Source organism: Zeugodacus cucurbitae, chromosome 6 (assembly GCF_028554725.1).
Source record: "Zeugodacus cucurbitae isolate PBARC_wt_2022May chromosome 6, idZeuCucr1.2, whole genome shotgun sequence".
NCBI lineage: Eukaryota > Metazoa > Arthropoda > Insecta > Diptera > Tephritidae > Zeugodacus > Zeugodacus cucurbitae.
The window spans coordinates 66259670-66278608 of NC_071671.1; the positions used below are offsets into that span (position 1 = coordinate 66259670).

An 18939-nucleotide genomic window follows, 5' to 3' on the forward strand; every position below is an offset into this window, starting at 1 on the left:
AGAAGGCATTATGAAATTGAAAATTCACTTTGTGAATGGGTCAACATAGAAAAAGCAGCGCATGCATATAGTCGTAAGTAAAATTAATTGGCAATTTTGATTATAGTTTACATAGAAAGATTTGCTAAAATATTTTTTTTGATTTTATTTGACCGAATTGTTGAATACCTGCATTTAGTGTGGAGCAGAGAACTGCAATTATTCCCTTTTTTGAGTCATTGGTTGAGTAACACAAAAAGTAGTATTAGTGCATATAAGTCAAAAATCATCAAACACAAAGATCCACTAAAACACATTTACGCACAGCACACAAAGCGAGAACATGAAAAATGAGTAAGTTTCTCTTCATACGTATCGTTGAAGTGCTCAATTGTTTCATGAGCCAATAATTCAGTCAAGTTAACCAAAAATGAGCCATACCACCAAAATAACACCAATAGTATAGCTAAATAAATAAAGTTATACGAATAGGATCAAAGTAAAACTGACGAAGGCTGTGCCGCCGCTAGGCAAAAGTGCCCTGCGGGAAATGACTAACGATGTGTTTTGTTCTTTGATGTCGTGTATTACATTTAATGTTTTAAGTTAATTAATGACAGTAAAGTTAATACTTTTAGGTTCTAATATATATCTTTTAATAGTAATGTATTGAAAATAAATAAAGACGCACGAAAATGCATATTCAATGAAATAATGAAACATGTAATGTGACAAAGTTCTCACTGGGTATCTTTACTTTCGTGCTCAGCTACGAAGTCACAATTCCACTCATACCGATCAGTGTAGCGAGCTCATTCAAGTTTATTCTCATCGTGACCAATGAACAAGTGAGTAAAATGAAATTTTTAATATACGCTCGTTTGAGTCATAAATTGACGGCACATATAAGTGTAGAAATACTATGAGTTTTTTTTGGTTTGGTGGAAATGAGTCTTTGTCATTTTTGATATTTGTATTAGTACTCATTTACACCAATTTGTTTGGCTCATGAGTTTGTGCACTAATTTCATTATTACTCAATGCAGATCTCTGGTGTGGAGCGCATTTTAGCCAATCGCGTTCCACTTGTGTTTTGAGAGATTCATAACTATTTTTAATTGCGCACTAAGCAAGTTGGATACCACTATATATAAATAGGCTTTAAGCTATGTCTCAGGACCTAGAAACTCTTTTGAATGGTACCTGGATTAAAGTTCGTCTAAATGTTGCCATCAAATGCAATAGTAATTTCAGAATCTCTATTATTCATATTTACTATCGTAAAGGGTGATTTTTTAAGAGCTTGATAACTTTTTAAAAAAAAAAAACGCAAAATCTCATCGGTTCTTTATTTGAAACGTTAGATTGGTTCATGACATTTACTTTTTGAAGATAATTTCATTTAAATGTTGACCGCGGCTGCGTCTTAGGTGGTCCATTCGGAAAGTCCAATTTTGGGCAACTTTTTCGAGCATTTCGGCCGGAATAGCCCGAATTTCTTCGGAAATGTTGTCTTCCAAAGCTGGAATAGTTGCTGGCTTATTTCTGTAGACTTTAGACTTGACGTAGCCCCACAAAAAATAGTCTAAAGGCGTTAAATCGCATGATCTTGGTGGCCAACTTACGGGTCCATTTCTTGAGATGAATTGTTCTCCGAAGTTTTCCCTCAAAATGGCCATAGAATCGCGAGCTGTGTGGCATGTAGCGCCATCTTGTTGAAACCACATGTCAACCAAGTTCAGTTCTTCCATTTTTGGCAACAAAAAGTTTGTTAGCATCGAACGATAGCGATCGCCATTCACCGTAACGTTGCGTCCAACAGCATCTTTGAAAAAATACGGTCCAATGATTCCACCAGCGTACAAACCACACCAAACAGTGCATTTTTCGGGATGCATGGGCAGTTCTTGAACGGCTTCTGGTTGCTCTTCACCCCAAATGCGGCAATTTTGCTTATTTACGTAGCCATTCAACCAGAAATGAGCCTCATCGCTGAACAAAATTTGTCGATAAACACATTTCGAACCGAACACTGATTTTGGTAATAAAATTCAATGATTTGCAAGCGTTGCTCGTTAGTAAGTCTATTCATGATGAAATGTCAAAGCATACTGAGCATCTTTCTCTTTGACACCATGTCTGAAATCCCACGTGATCTGTCAAATACTAATGCATGAAAATCCTAACCTCAAAAAAATCACCCGTTAGAATGTTTTCAATATTACCGATTTTTTTTTCGTATGGTTAGAATATGTCTCAAAAATTACAGAAAATCAGTCAACGAATGAGATTTTGACAAATATGTTGACTACAGCGCCATCTACTGGATATAACTGTGTTAAATAAGCGTCAACTTTCTAAAGTTTTCTCAATTTGATGTGTACCGCATGAAAAAAGTTAACCCTCAAATGAGAACAGAAGAGCTATAGAAAGTAGTCCATATAATGGGATCTTTGGTAAAACCTAAAATATCTAAATTGATGGCTAACCTTTTGCTTTTAAATTCTAAAACACCCTTTCATACATTATTTATATTATATTGATAACTGTTTGTGATGCTTTCCACCGATGAGGTTTTATGATATGCCCTTAAACCTACAATTACGAACCATCGATTTGTGTGACAATCTGTTGTTTAACTATGTCCCTACTAAAATTAAATTACTAATTATCAAAGATTTTTTATTAATCCTGTGTGGCTTACGTTTCATAAAATAAACCTTTGTGGCTCTCAAGATCAAGATCATGCTATAATATTATATATAAATTATTTTTCGAAGAAAATTTATAAAAAAAAAATAATTTTTATCCGTTTCATTTTGGTAATAGCCGGGAGTATTCAATACTACAGCCTCTTCGGTAATGCTTTTGATATCCAACTTGGGAAATGTATTAACCACTCAGAAATATTACTTGAAAGCCATTCCTGCCTTTTTTATGCTGCAACAAAAACAAAAGCCACACTATATTCATATTTATATCCCATTCATTTCAATCAATTTATTTGCGACGTATAGCACTCACCTGTAACACATGTATTACATTAAATATGTATATGTACATAGTCATGATATAAACCATATATGTATAAACGTATATTTTAAATATATATATTAAAGCAAATAATCCTCCATATCAACACATATTGTTGTCAATCATGCGGTTTTTAAACCAACAGTTTTTCATTGTTCTAAAACACCAAGCACCCAACAAAGGGTAGCTTATGAATAATGAGGTGAAGAAAATAAGGGTAGTGAAAAAGGTCGGCACTTTGATGGATAGGGCTTTTAATCATTATAAATAAATACAAAAATAGGTGTGCAATATGCAAACACGTACAAATGTATATATTTATAAGTGCACGGGTGTATTTGATATATGGACAGTAGTGAAAATCCACGAACAGCTGTTCAATAAAAAAAAGAGAAGAATCATCTATTATTAAAATTAAATTGATGACTTTGAAAACAAAATATCTTTTTTAAACTCCGCTATAATCTTTTGTGCGAAACTCTGCAGAATTTCCCCAATTTAAAATATTCAACATACCGCTACCTTATTGACTACAAAAAAATCGCGGTACATGGTTACTTACTTTATTAATTTTTATAAAATTTCAATTTTATAAAATTCCATTTCATATTAAAAATGTAACCTGTTGTTTGACTGCGTAGCCACAAAATTAATTAATGTGTATTCAATAAAATTACCAGCACTTCTTTTGCAAAAAAAAAACTATATTTAAATTTGCATTGTGTGTAGAAAAGCGCGCATTGGTGTGTGTGCGAATAAGCATAAAATTATGCATGAGCGATGCTTGGCGAGCGCATGACCCCTAATTGAATGTGCGAATTATTAAAAATAGCTAATAGTGTTTAATGAGTAATCAAGCGCGGCTTTATGCTTTAATAAATGCTGGTTTTAAGTCATAAAAAATAATTGTGGGGAATTTACAACTTAATAACAATTTAATGCATGGGAGATTATATGCAAGAAGAAGAAGAAAAAAATTACAAATATTAAAAATATTATGGAAAGTTAAAACTAGAGACTTGAAAGCTTAAAAAATCGTGAAGAATAATATGAAATTTCAAATTCATAAACTCTTAATTATCAACTCAAACTACTTGAAGCACCCACTAATGACACTCGCACACTGACGTTGAAGTGAAAACCAAAAATCTTCTCGAAGCACCCGCTACCACTTGCTCTCCAATTGCTCTTTTATGTTTCTCATCAACACAGCGATCAAACAAATTGCATTTATCGAGCACTACTAATTGAAAACGTGCCAATGTCAGCGTTAAAAACAACAAAGATACGACAAGCAGCCATATATTAATTTGGCAGTATTCAAAGCAGCTAACCAAATGGCCGTGGTGAAATCGAAATGTGGTAGCGTAGCGATAAAAATACAACGATATCGTAAATGTGTACACAACCCCAAATTTTTGTCATAATAGCCAATGTCAGCAGTCATGGCCATACGGCCGATGCCACGGCGTATAATCAACTTTATCAGTAATGAGTGCGAAACGGCAAACAGCTCGTTAGAACGTATGGCTTTGAGCGCGGGTTGGAGAGGAAATTGAGCAGAAATGAGTGTGTGTGTGTGGCTATCGGTTGGTGAAATACAATGTTGCAATCGATGTCAGCAGGCCAGCAGTAGCCTGCCTACAGGCCTGTATGCGGTTCGTTAGTGCGGCTGTGGAAAAGCTGCTACCGAAGACATTGTATAATTTTAGTGCGCGCAGACTGGCAATTTCGTTTCACTTTATATTACACCACCTTTTACTTTTTGTTGTTGTTTTTTTTCTTTTTGTTTATTTTTCGTGCATTCTCTTTTCGAAATTGTTACTAAGTTCTGGGTGGGAGAGGCACTGCAGTCGGCGCTCAATAAATGCTTGCTGACATTTTCTTCGCATTAACAAATTAATGTGGGCTTTCAATTAATTTGCGCTGTCATTTGTCGGTGTAATTTATGCAGGTAATTTAATTAATTTCTTGCCCTGTGTATTTGTTGTTGTATGTGAAATGCTGCTCGCATTTCAATTCGATTTTGGTGTGAGGTGAGGGAGGTCAGTTGGGGTGCTAACTTGCTGTGTAGTTGTAATATATAATATGCGCGCATGTTTATTCAATATGTACAAACACCTGATGATACCCTGAGTATTAATAAATGGTTTATGCGCAGGTGAAATAGGCAGAGAGTAAGCATAAAAACAAATGCGAAAGTTCGGATTTTCCCAAAAACAAACTTTTATGTTGTAATTCACAATATTACATATCGTTGAATGGTAGTGGAGCCCACTAGCAACAACAAACGAATAATCGAACTCAGCTGCTCACTGTTGATATACACTAATTAAAGTATGAACAACAAAAACTATTTTCTGCAGGAACAAATGGAATTTCCCACCTTGCCAACAACAACTAAATAATCTTTTTCTCAAAAATTGCACACCGTTTATAAGTTCAAGACAACAAGCAGTTTATCGCACTTATAATGTGGGGTAAGTAAAGTTCATTAAAAATCAAATTTACCGCAGTTTTAAGTGCTTCGACTATAAAAACGCAAAATTTACGGCAACAAAGTGTTGAGAATTGAAAAGCAAAAACGGGAAAATGCACAACTACAGTTAAGAGCCAAAAAGAATATAAACAGAAGCAATTTAGTGATTGTATACACACAACCAACTATAATATATAGACAAATACATATGTAACACGCCTCGTAGAACATTGGCAAATAGAGGCATTTAAATGCCACGGCAGGGTTTGTCTGGAGCTCAGTGAACCACTAAAATTCAATTGAACTGAAATTGCCCAAATTGCCGGGTAGGCGGAGAGTCATAAATTTACCATAAATATTCATTATTTTTCGATATCGAAGAGCAGCGTTCAAGCAAAATATGCTTATGGGTAGCTATACAAAGTATATACATACAGATACAGATAGACCAACATGTGATGCTATGTGAATGTATACAACATTAATAAACGTTTTGAATACACCTTTGACTATCTACAGGCCTATAGCACTGAAATACACTAAAATATGTACTCATATATATATATATATATGTACATAATATACATATTCACTTTATATGCCGAATAAAACCCTATATGTATATCTACTACTGTACATAAACTTATGTATATACATATGTACATACATATCTACCTATATTGTAATGCGCAGACCTTTTGCCTAGGAATGTATCGATGAGAAAATATGCTGCATTATTGGGGCAACATCTGTCGTAGTGGAAATAAAAATATATTACCAATTCATTAAAGCAATGAATATTTTTTGGGTTTTTGCGCGGAACTTCGACTATTCTCTGATATTTTACTGATAATTCTTGGTATGACAACCAACATACTTTTTATAAATTATTGAAATTTGAGGAGAAAGAAAAATTAAACATAGGCGTAGGAATAATGATAAAGAAGGAGGATTGAAAGGTTGTAGAGTGTTTGTATATTAATCTATCTTTTGGATAGTGGTGCTAGATTCGATTTGGAAATACAGTAGAACTTCCATAACTCGAACTCTTTTAACCCGAAGTTCTCCATAACTCGAACACTTGAATTGGCAATAGCGTTTTGAAGCCAAATTTCATACAAATTTCCTTCCATAACTCAAAATTTTTTAACTCGAAGTCTTGTATTGGCTATAGAAGTAAAATTGCATATAAATTTCCTTCCATAAATCGAACTTTTCGACTAGGGCATAATATAAAAAATAAAATTTAACTATCGCAGAATTGTAAAAGAGTGCTTCAATATCATATGGAGGCGAACAAAAATTATAATATTACACTTATGGATTGCTTAAATCATGTAACAAAGGAATGGGATACAGACGTCAAAAGCCAAACAATAGCAAAGTGCAGACAACAAAATTACAGAATACATGTTTTAACGTATTTAAATAAACAACGTATGCGAAGTAAATAACTAAAACTGTATTTTACGGCTTTTTGTGAAAATTTATGTTTTAATGAAATTTTCCATAACTCGAAGTCTCTCGAAGTTTTTTTGTGGATTATGGTGATTCGAGTCAGATAAGTTCAACTGTACATATTTTCTATAAGAACTCTCTTCTTGGAAGATAGTGGTAACATCACTGTGCGTATTTCTGTCATGAAAAAGCTCCTCGTAAAAACCAAAGGCCTTAGTGTGTTTGGCAAAAGAAGATGAAGATACTGTGCTATATCTTCTATGTGAATGCAAAGCTGTACATATGAAAAAATCGCAACTATCGGAAATTGCAAATATTAAACTTTTTGAATTGATTATCCCCATCACCTGGTAATGTGAGTAGATTTCAATGCCGGCGGTTTCACAATGGCACTCCTAACGGTCTAGGTGCTTAACCGACATCCACTATACCTATCCATCGATCTACATTATGAACTCGTTCCTATAAAAGTTTTAAGACTGTCAGCATAAAAAGTTTAACATTGAGTTCAGTATTAGAATAATTTAAGCAGTTCAAACAGTTGACTCCACAGTTTTTTTACTCTTATTGTCATCTCAATTTATCATCGCTTTATTGTCGTTTTATCAACATATGGGCATTTCCGCCAGAAGGTCTACCACAGGCAAAATATTAAACATTGTTAGAATTACAAAGTTTTTGCATATTTTCATAGGGTAATATTTAAATTTATTTATATTAAATTATTTTTAAATTAATTCATAACCAATTACGAGATATACCAAAGCCAAGTCGAACAGGAGCTACTTTTCTCATTTCGATTTTTCTACTACATTTGTTTTTTCGTCAAAATTGTTAAACAAACATATAATGTATTAATTTTTGCTTTGTGTAAAACCTTTATAAGGGTAAAAAGAGCAAAATAAAATGCATAAGAAAGCATGCGATTGCAAATAACTGTAAGTTTTTGCTCTCTTATTATCCTATATTTTAATGTCCCGTGCGACATCAAAAAACAACACTTGTTCCCACTGCATCGCAAATATAAGCTGCAAGCTCGCCAAATTTTGGGTATAAACAGCAAATTTTTATACAATTAAAATAAAAAAAAACCTTGTTCAAAAATCAGAAGATTTGTGGTTTTGGTAACTACTTAAAATTGGCCCCGTGCGACATCGTAGGTGAGGAATTTAAAAATTGAAAATTATTTTTTGTCTTATAAAGTTGGCTTAAGTATGTAAATAGATACATTTACATTAATTATTTACATATGAGCAAAAACCGCACTTTAAATTCCACTGAAATAGCTATTTGGCGAAAATTATAGGCTTACAAGTCAAAATTCAAAATCAACTCATTTTATTAAGGTTGTAAGGGAAAATCGTTTGCTTTTAAAAGTGACATGTTAACGCATGACATATTATTTTCTTGATAAATCTCTTAACCAAAATTAAGAAATCCTTTAGTTGCTTTTCTAAAATATTTATACTTTTTAAAGGTAACTACTCTCAGTTTAAAATCAAATTTATATTATCAAGCCTGGTTGATTTTATAAAATAATTAACTCTTCATTAGAATATAATTTTTTTGCAAGGAACCGATGGACTGGGAGCAGTTATCAAAAGGAAAGACTAGCAGATAACGAAATCCAAAAATTTGTATTCCCGAGGACAGCATTTTCTGAAAAAAATTGTATTTCACCTTCATAATACCATTTTCATTTCATACTAGGGAATTTTTATTGTGTTTCTCTTTGGATGTTGGTTAAAATAAACAAATAAATACATTTACTACTTTTTAAAGCCATTTTATTGGACTTGTTGTTAAATAATTCGGTATTATAACAACAAAATCAACATAAATATTATGATGGAAAAAAATGTCCCGTGCGACATGTCCCGTGCGAATGTGGTTAATAATTAATTTAAAAAAATTTATAAATTATTTTTGGATGAAATTCATACCATCTTTAAAGACCATCAATGCGCAACATTTTACAATCAAAAACATTTGAATATTGAATATATTTGTTGTCCCCAAAAACGACTTCCATTTTTTGTCCCGTGTGAATGCCTTGGTTATTTGCAATTATCTTGAAAATGAAAACCGTTCCAAAATCAACCTTAACACTAAATGTAGAGCTAATGAAGGGCTATTAAAAAATCATACTGTCAAAATTAAAAAACATTTTAGTTCATATTATTTTTTAGTTGAAAGGCGTACGATTGTCCCGTTCGACATGGCGGAAATGCCCATATACAATTCTCTTATAGTTTGGAAAATACTGCTGACTTTTTGTTTGGAAATATATGGATTTTAACGGTCACGATGCCAAGATAGTTTCGGTTAACTAGACTAACTGTCGACCATAAGTGGTGATTGCAATCAGTAAAGGAAATTTATGTTTACTCTATAAATTGAATATGCTCAGTATGATATCGGAGAATATATTTCTTCTTAAAAAATTTCATAAATATATATATATATATCAAAATGATGGATTGCTTACTTCAATCAGCTCTAACTAAAATTTCAAATAGCCTTCACTAAAAATAAATTCAAAGTAAGTAAAGTTCAAAAAAGTGCCTACATATATAATATTTGTATTTGGAAGCTCTCGAGTTAACTTCAGCTCTCTCATTATATGCTTGTATTCCCGTTTGTCATTCTAATGTTTGACTTTCATCAGTCATGGCTTACACTTCAAACAAAAAATATATACACATGTAAATATTTGCTTTTTCAATTTGACAGTTTTTTTATAATCAATCACAGTTATGTGCTACTTCAAAAAACATGTTTATCACACACAAACAAACACATGTATATACTTTCATACATTCAATGCTGAAACGAACGAAATGAACCATAATTTCATACACGTTTTTGTGCCAAAGCAACATCCCACTTATGCAGAACTGCTTGTGAGATCATAAAAATAAACACAATGATTACACTGTGTGTGAACGCAAGCAACGTTCTCATTTACGCAACTCACGCATTTTACGCTCGAATTGTCTGGCTACCACGCTTGTCAACCGCTTTTCTTTATCGTCTTTGTAGTCGTGCCGAGAGATAAAATGAAATGAAATGAAATAAGTTGAAAGGAAGTTGGGAGGCATACACAAAAAAACTGCAAGGTTAACTTATGCACCGAAGCATATTAAAGCGCAAAAAGGATAATAGTGATGATTATCCTGCTGATTAGTATGACAAAGGCGAAGCGTCAACGGAAGGATGCAATGAAAATAAAGAAACAATGAGGGAATAAAGTAAGTGAATGCAGAGCAAAATAAAAATAAAGCTGAACTACGAATGAATACAATGAATATGTAAAGCAAATTACAGTTACATGTATGCATCTGTATGTTAACAATAACAGTAAGAAGACAACTTCAAACGAATACCTTTGTTGACTTTACCAACCGAACAATTTCAACTGGAAAGCTATCTGAAAGCCACTGCATAAAAGGCTATCTGCTACAAACAAAAACAATGTCACACACACACACAGACACACATTTGACATTTCGAATTTGACATTTAACATGCAGTCTGTAGTATTTCTATTTGATATTCTGTGCAGACAGCGGCCTGCCATTCGGGACATGCCTTTCCGGTTGGCTTCCAAATTCAATTCCGCTGAATTGCAACGTTAAATTTCGTAACCGAAAACAAACCCGAAAACGAAAAAAAAGCAAAGAAAACACATTGAAAGCAAATATAATAAAATAAATATAAATGAGTGTGAAAAATGGCGGCGTGAAGGTGAGCTGTGCAATATATACAATATCGATGAAATGAAATGTTGCACAGGAAGTGGCTTCAAAGCATAGCAAAGGCAACGCTGTATGTCTCTGTAGTGTAGGGTTAGGTGTTAAACAAAATAAATTGGGTTTTTATGTCGACAATTGGTCGTGGCGATAATCCAAATGTTGAACACGCGCTGACTCAAAACTGTAGCAAGAGAGGGTGAAGCATTAGTTTGGTGTAGGAAAATTACCCACATGGCTGCAGAAAGGCATGAATGAATAACAATATGTAATTTTTCACCGTTATGTGATTGAGCTTAATGGAGTTTTCAATATATTTTGTAGTTATAAAAGAAATATGGTATATTAAAAATAAAATGAAATATTTATTAAGTTAATGTGAAATATGAAAATAATAGAATTACTTGGATAATAAATAAAAAGTGAACGATCCACACATACTCATATTACACTCCCTTAAAATGTGATCTACCGTACCCTTTTCCTCAATTTTTATTTTTTTCTTCTAACAACTGCTTTGTATTTCACATACCCTTTCCTTTTTCTTATTTTCTTACCCGGCACTTTGTCACTTGGTAATTCTCTCTCAGCTAAAGTCTCTAAGTCTGCTTAGCCATGCGTATGTGATTTGTGTGAAATGCCGTCGCTTACTTTGGTTGTTATCTCTTTAATCTGCTTTCTTAGATTTTGTTTGCTTTTTATTTGTTTTCCTATGTATCCATTCTCAGCCGAATTTATGCGAAAACGATTGAAATGGATTTCATCTAATTATGAGCGGCTTTGCTTTGAGACACTTTTTCAAACAATTTGACATAATGCTCCAAAGGATTGTCAAAGCACTTGAGTTGCGCTTTATTTACTTTTAATTTAGATACCACTTTAGAAAAGGGTATGATTTACAGTGTTTGAAGAATGTTGGATGTTGTTGTTGGTGGTAGGAAAAATTGAACTTTGTACTATATATGTATGTATTAATTTATTTTCCAGATTTGTTTAGTTAGATTTAAAAACTGGCATACAATTGACAGCCAATTACGCTAAGGATTATTAAAACATAATTTCTTTCTTAATAGGAACAGGTTTTGAGATTCCAATATGTAGATTCCAAGAATATGTTAGAGTGTGTTAGTAGAAAATGAACTACTAAATTTCAATAAATGAAATAAAAATATTGATATATGATCGACTACTATTTTTAATACGTATTTCAAGTTTTTTATTACATTTTTTCTCTCTTTCAGAAAAAATTTCATGATTTGAACTGATTTTTCTAAAATCAACGGTGAGTTTATAAATATAATTTATTAATAACTGCTAATTATTCACTTTGAGTCATAAACTCGAGTTTAAGATTTTGAGTTTAAGCTGTTAAAATATTTTTTATTGGCGTGTTAAAGAAACTCAAAATTTATTTTGTAGCCTTTCTGTCTGTAGACAACATATGGCAAAGCAGAGTGACCATAGTAACTATATTTCACAAGCATTTTGGCTTAATTATAGCTTAATTAATAATAATAGTAATTACTCACCAAAATGGACTCACTACCTCATTCAATTTAAGCTAACAATTTGTGTGATAATTCTGTTATTTAGATAATTTTGTTAATTAAGAACTAAGAATTCGGCTAATGAAAGCCAAAATGTGTCAAGTCTATGTGCAATTGCATACAGTAAAATATCATCGTAAATAATTTCATAATAATTGAGCAATTAATTAAGATTATTGTGCAAAAACCAACAAGTGTATGAACGAAATATTTTAATTTATCTATACAAATATAGACAAGCAAGCATATATGTATGTTTATCATTAAGTTTTCCCTCAACTACAAATGCACATGTCATGTTTTAATTGCGGTTTGCATATGAAAATGTTCGCATACTCATTGTATATTTGTTTGTACGCATAAATCAAGTTGTGCGCACTGTGTGGGTTACACGTGGCGTATGAGTGACATTAATAATGATTTGTGGACAACATTTCTGGCTTCAGGTCAACTTTTTTGCTATTTCAGCATAGCGAGCATGTTCCTTACTATTTATTAAACAATACAAAAAGCAGAGTCATATTTTTTATGCTGATATTTTATTTTAATACAATTATTTGGTAATCCTTAATGAAGTACAAAAAGAGCAAAAGTTAGGTTAGTATATTATATATATTTATCGTATATACAGTGGTGGCCTTATAATTAGAAACGACATTTTTGAAAAAATCAAATCACAGTAAAGTTTTTGCAAGACGCGAAGTGTAAATTATGAGCATTGTTATTCATAGTGTAGGTATTGAACATTGTTGCTAAATAAACACGTGTCTATTTGCTGACTTATTATTAAAAAAAATTAAAATTCTTTCCCGGCCTGTGTTTTTTAGCTGGTCACACAGTTAGAAACGCGGAGTTTTTTCTTTGTATTCTCGGTTTTTCTTAAACTTAGCGCAATAGAGGGAGTTAGTGAGTGATCTGGCAACAATTATATACGTTTTAGTTTTTAGAATGGGCAAAAAAAGTGTAGACATCGAAAAACTACTTTACCAGCAGACAGGATGAACAATCCTTTCTTGTGTTCGGGTGAACATCAAATTAAGGAAGAAATCTAGACATCTCAGCTCAGGCGATAAGAAGGTATTACAAGACTCGGGACTCTGGTGGGTGCATTGCCAAAAAAAAAAACTCTTGTAGCCCAAAAAAAAATTAAGAAGCAGTTGCGATTGAAAGTAAAGGATACAGAAATGTTCCTAATACTGTGTTAAAGTTCTCTAGAGTGACGAATATGAGTTAAAATTATTCCAATACGATGGAAAATCATATGTAAGGCGTTCTCCAAACAAGGCCCTAAACCTAAGGTACGTTGTGAAAACAGTAAAGCACAGTGGCAGATCTGTTATGGTTTGGGGAGTATTTTCCTGTCGTGGTATTGACCCAATTGTGAGTGTTCAACGGATAATGGATCAATATCAATATAAAAAAATCTGAAGAAAGGAACGAAACCATATTCCCTTGAGAATATGCAGTCCATTACATTTTCCAGGTCTACAATGAGCCAAAACACACTTTAAGTTTAATGGAGCGCTTGTTTTCGAATCAAAATATTGATGTTTTGGCTTGGCATCCGCAAATTCCTGATCTCAAAAAAATTAAAAACAATTATCAGCAATTGTTAAACGAAGTCTTAAGAAGTAAAAAACTCAAAATAATAACGATTCGACAAAGCTGGAGCAGAACACATTTTGCTAAAAATAAAGGCTATCCAACAAAATATTAAAAGTTTAACCCAATTTGTTAAATTTTTTATAGATATCCTTAAGTTCTTACTATTTTTTCTAATTATACGACCGAACCGAATTTGGCGTTATTTGTGTTTAGCATGTTTTTTTTTTTAATTTAATTAATGTTGTTGTTTTTTTTAAGTAAAGGTAAAATAAGATTCGTTACTTTGTTAATTCCAATTTATAGTTTTAATATGGGAATGTACATTTTTAAAATAAATTAGGGAAATTTTATGCTGTAAAGTCGTTTCTAATTATAAGACCACCACTGTATGTATCGGAGATAAAAGCTTTTCATGAAAGCATATACACCTAAATATAATTTCATATACTAATTTCCATTTTCCTGCAATTTTCTAACACATTTTTCTCATTCCTTCTTATATTTCCAAGAAATTGAAAAAAAAATGTTCTTTGGCTAATTACTAGGTGTTTCTCGAATTACTTTCGCGCTAAACGCTAAGTATGCCTAATTTATTCATTTTCTCATGTTTGCTTCTAAAGAATATTTCCATATAATTCATTAAATGTGATGAAACACATTTCACAAAGCTTCGGGCTAATGTGTATCGAAGAGTGAACCAAAAGTTCGGAGAATTGCACACTTGAATACAAGCAAAAAATTGAAAATAAATATCAAATTCACTCTCATTCGTATAACACAGTATCTAAAAACGAAATAAAATTTTCAGTGAAATTTCAAAATTTTGTAAAATACTAAATACTTACTGTATGCCAACTTTGCGCTTTTCCTCTGCATTTCTCCAATTGACGACGAAATAAATCAACTCATAAATATTTAACTTCCTGGAAAAAAGCAATAGATCAATTTCACTAGAAACTCACACAAACAAAAATACTTGTACAACTTAAATTTCTAAACTTTGATGACACTTTTCAAGTGACTTCAATTCATTATGTGTGCATTAAGTGTCACATTTTTGCTTTCACTGTGCACAAGACGGTCAACACGACACACAGAAAAATAATGTAGAAGAAGTTAACTTTGAAAGAGAAAAAAATGCTTGCAGGTGAGCAGCAAAGTCAATTTTAGTGCAAGCATGTCAAAAACATCATTTGTTTATATTAACTGACAATATTCATAGTATGCATATGTGGGTATATATATCGCACCGAAATGTAAGTCTCAAAAGTAAAAACAAAAAAACGAAAAAGAACGCAATGAAATCGCTGAGCGCAAACTTTTTAATATAATTTCGGCAAAACAACAAATGGCAAAAGTTTGAACAAAACACTTTTGAGACAGCATTACAGCAACAAGACAAATAAGCGCCATAAAATATACTACTTTCAAACAATTTTTTTTTCGAACACAAAACATGCATACACACACTTGAGTATATATCGCAAAACTTATAAAGTAAAAGAATTGTTGTTGCTTATACTTGCGTATTTTTGCGCTTTTTTATTGCCTTAACTGTTGTTTTCTTGTACGTCAGCAAAACCTTTTGTTAAATGGACCTTTTCATTTGGCTTGTCATATACCTTTTTATTTTTCGCTTTTCACATTCATACACATACTTGAAGTATTCACAAGCCGGCGTTCATTTCGGCGGCTCACACACTTCTGCTAATTTGATGCTTTCCTTTTTATTGGCAAAGTTTTTCGTATAGCTTGTGCGCTCTTCTTTTCTTTGCTTTGCTTCTACTGAATTTTATTTAATTTCTTCTAAAGCATTTTTTTGCACGCTTGGCTTTCACAAAAAGCCATCAAGCAATTTAATAACACTCGAATGGTTAATGAGTATGTCAGGTGTGTTTAAAATAGCCGATTTATATAGCGGACACTCGGTGTGTGTGTGTGTGGCTGGATATACTCGTAATTCAAGTGGACAGCTACGAACACCCGGTCGTACCCGGATTGTTGTTACTGAATGAGTGTGTGTTTGGATTTTTATAAAATTTACTGAAGCGTACTGACGTGTGTCATAAACTGTAAATACGCACACTTTTATCTCTTATTGCATTACTTTTATTATTTCAATCACTTACGCACACATACACACTTTGGCTTCGAGTATTCTCAGCCGAGAGCACTCATACGCACTGTTGTACCAGCATCCACGGCAGTTAGCGGCACTGATTGACTTATTGGTTAGGAATTTAATTTTACGTGCTTTATTATTGTTTAGGCAGCTATAAATTATTTATTACTTAGTAAATTGGTATCGTTTTCACACTTCTAGATTTCTAGTGGCAGTAATGTAATCGAAGCGAATTCAATGCTATTTATAAAATAGCTAATGGGCGAATATTTTGGTGATAAAATTGGTTTATTAAATCTGACCAATTGTTAAATGGGACTAAAATTATTTATATAAAATATTTAATATTCTTCGTGCAGTGTTATAAATTGTTTAGTATACTCTTAGGCGCTTAAACTTCATAATACAACTTTTTAATGTAATCAAAATGATAAAAGTTTCTAATAAAATGAAAAATTGTGTCTACTAATTGCATACTAAAACACATATCATTGCTGAAAAAATATAAAAAATTAAAATTTTTTCGGCTAGGGTTGCCAACTATTTGACAAAAAAATCACTAAAAGAACTAACAAGCAAAACAAACCATATAGAAAACTTTAATGAAATGCATTTAATAGTCAGCGTTGTGAATTGCCTTAAACAAGGTTGCCATAATTTTAATATTTATATTGCATTATTATTAATTAAAATTGTTGCATATCTCAAAAAATATATGATTTGAATATTTTTAGAATTTACTTATAAACTAAAACATATTTAAAAGCGAAAGAAATCAAATTTGAATTTTTATCCGCATAGGGTTGCCAACTATTTGAAATATTTAATTCCAAAAAAATGTTAAGCTAAACAAAAATATATGGAAAACTGTAATGAAAGACAGTTAATAGACAGGGTTGGCATAATTTATTCAAACAGTGTTGCCATATTTTTAAAACTTTACTTAAATTTTTTTTAATAAGTAAAATTGTTTTAAATATTTATACTTCGCTGTTTTCCCTCTTAATTTCTAAAATTATTAAAAAAAATATGGATAGGGTTGCCACTAGCGAAAATTACACAATTAATTTAATGTTCTAATTTTAAGAAAATTTAATCAATTAAATCATCAATTTTTTTTTTTATTTAAAAATTATTATTTTTTATTTAAAAATATCTTCATATTCAAACAACAAATACTATATATACATTGTATTCAAATTAATGCAATAATAAATTCTAAACACTTGCAACAAAATACCTGCATAGCATTCAAATAACAAATATTTCGCAAGCATTCCATGTTCAAAATTTCGAAAAATATTTAAACCACTTGCATATAATATGTACATACACTCTCGCACTTAGCCATGAACGCCACACATGCCAGACGTGATTGGCAATTATATTTCATTGCGGGCATGCATAAATCACAGCATACCGCCATGCGAATGTATACAATGAAAGGCACATATTTGCAGGTGCCAAAATTTCCATACAACCCTGTCGCTGTTCAACCACAACACAATTCGACTGCCACCAACAAACCCAACAACCCATTCAACTGCAACGATGCCATTTATGCAAATACGCACAATTGTTTGTTTCGTAAACTAATTTCACGTAGAGAGCTGCCATGCCAAGCACCAGCCCAACCATGCCATGCAATTGTATTGGTGCTTTATGCCACAAGCAACAACAACAACAAATGTATGAAGATGTGTGTGTGCAAACATTTATATTATCTTTGCATAGCCTGTGCAGTGATTTCCGATTTTCGAACTGCCTCAATCGAATATCTTTTGTGTGTACTTACCTTTGTTTATGTGTATATACGCATATACCGTTATGTTTGCAGTTATGCCTGTGTGTGTGTGTTGGCATTTATTGCTGCATTGCGCTGTCTGTGTGCAGCGCGCAGAACACAACTCGATTTGTAAACACAAACCAATTCATGCTGGCATGCTGGCCAACATGGCGTATGAGTGCTGCGATTGCTGGATTTTTGATTTTCAAAAAGTTATTGGTTAAAGTGGTTGTTTTTTTTTTTTTTTTTTTTTTTCCGAGGTCGAGGTAGTTGCAGATATCAAGATGGCTTGGTGGAGCAATAAGTTCAAAACAATTGATGATTTTTTGTTAGTATGACGCGCTTTCATTTGCTCGGAATCTGTGCTATATAAAATATTTCCAGTTTGATAAAGAAAAATTTTGCGTTTTTGAAAAACTTCTAAAATAAAGTATATTTTTACCAAGAAATTTTAAATTCCATTCAGAGATTATTTCATGTTATATTTCATAAAAAAAAATTCTTCAAAATTTGTCCACCAAAAAGAAATTTAAAACTGCATTACGCTCATATCTTTCCTTCGCTTTTCTTTCATAAATGCAAAGTTATAAAATGCAAATCTGCATATGCGCCAACTCTCAACACGAGCCATGTCAGCGCAGCCCACACTTTGGCGTCGCAGTAGTCAAAATAAATCCATTTGCACATATGAGCGCCCACATGCTTGTATATGTAATCCCCGCCGTTAAATGTTACGTTTTGCAAAATTTTGTAAAACTAATATTTCGGAACAGAGAAAACTAAACTTGAGCTGCTGCCACACAGATGCCGCAGTGGCAAGCGAAACTTTTAAATGAGTTTACTATGCAGTGAAGAAAATTACAATATTTTGGCAGCGCAGCAGTAGCATACACATAATCTTTAAATCTAATCATTTTCAATGCATATGTACATTAGGGTGGTTATAAAGTTTTTTTATGAAATTTTTCAGTATTTTCTCCTTTAATTAAAACCAGCTTCCAAATATTTTCCGAAAAATCGTAAATATTTTATTTAACTTTTTAGACACACCCTAATGCCCACACATCAATTGCATCGCCTTGCTAATATACTATAATATGAGTAGCGCACCATTCAGCTACAATGACTTATGAACTTCAGTTTCCACGCTTCTTTTTCTTCTTCGAACCACAAAGTAA

At 32.3% G+C, this 18939-nt stretch overlaps 1 protein-coding gene across 12 annotated transcripts in view; it reads left to right on the top strand.

Moving 5' to 3' along the window:
* Positions 1–18939, top strand: part of LOC105211683 (protein qui-1) — a 118946-nt gene that overhangs the window by 37929 nt on the left and 62078 nt on the right. For 9 of the 12 annotated variants that reach the window (XR_008471641.1, XM_029039884.2, XM_029039882.2 and 6 more), the window contains one exon: positions 11943–11983. The exons of the other annotated variants lie outside the window; for them this stretch is intronic. The gene's annotated coding sequence lies outside the window, so the exon portion shown is untranslated. The remainder of the gene's footprint in view (positions 1–11942; positions 11984–18939) is intronic. 12 annotated transcript variants of the gene reach the window in all.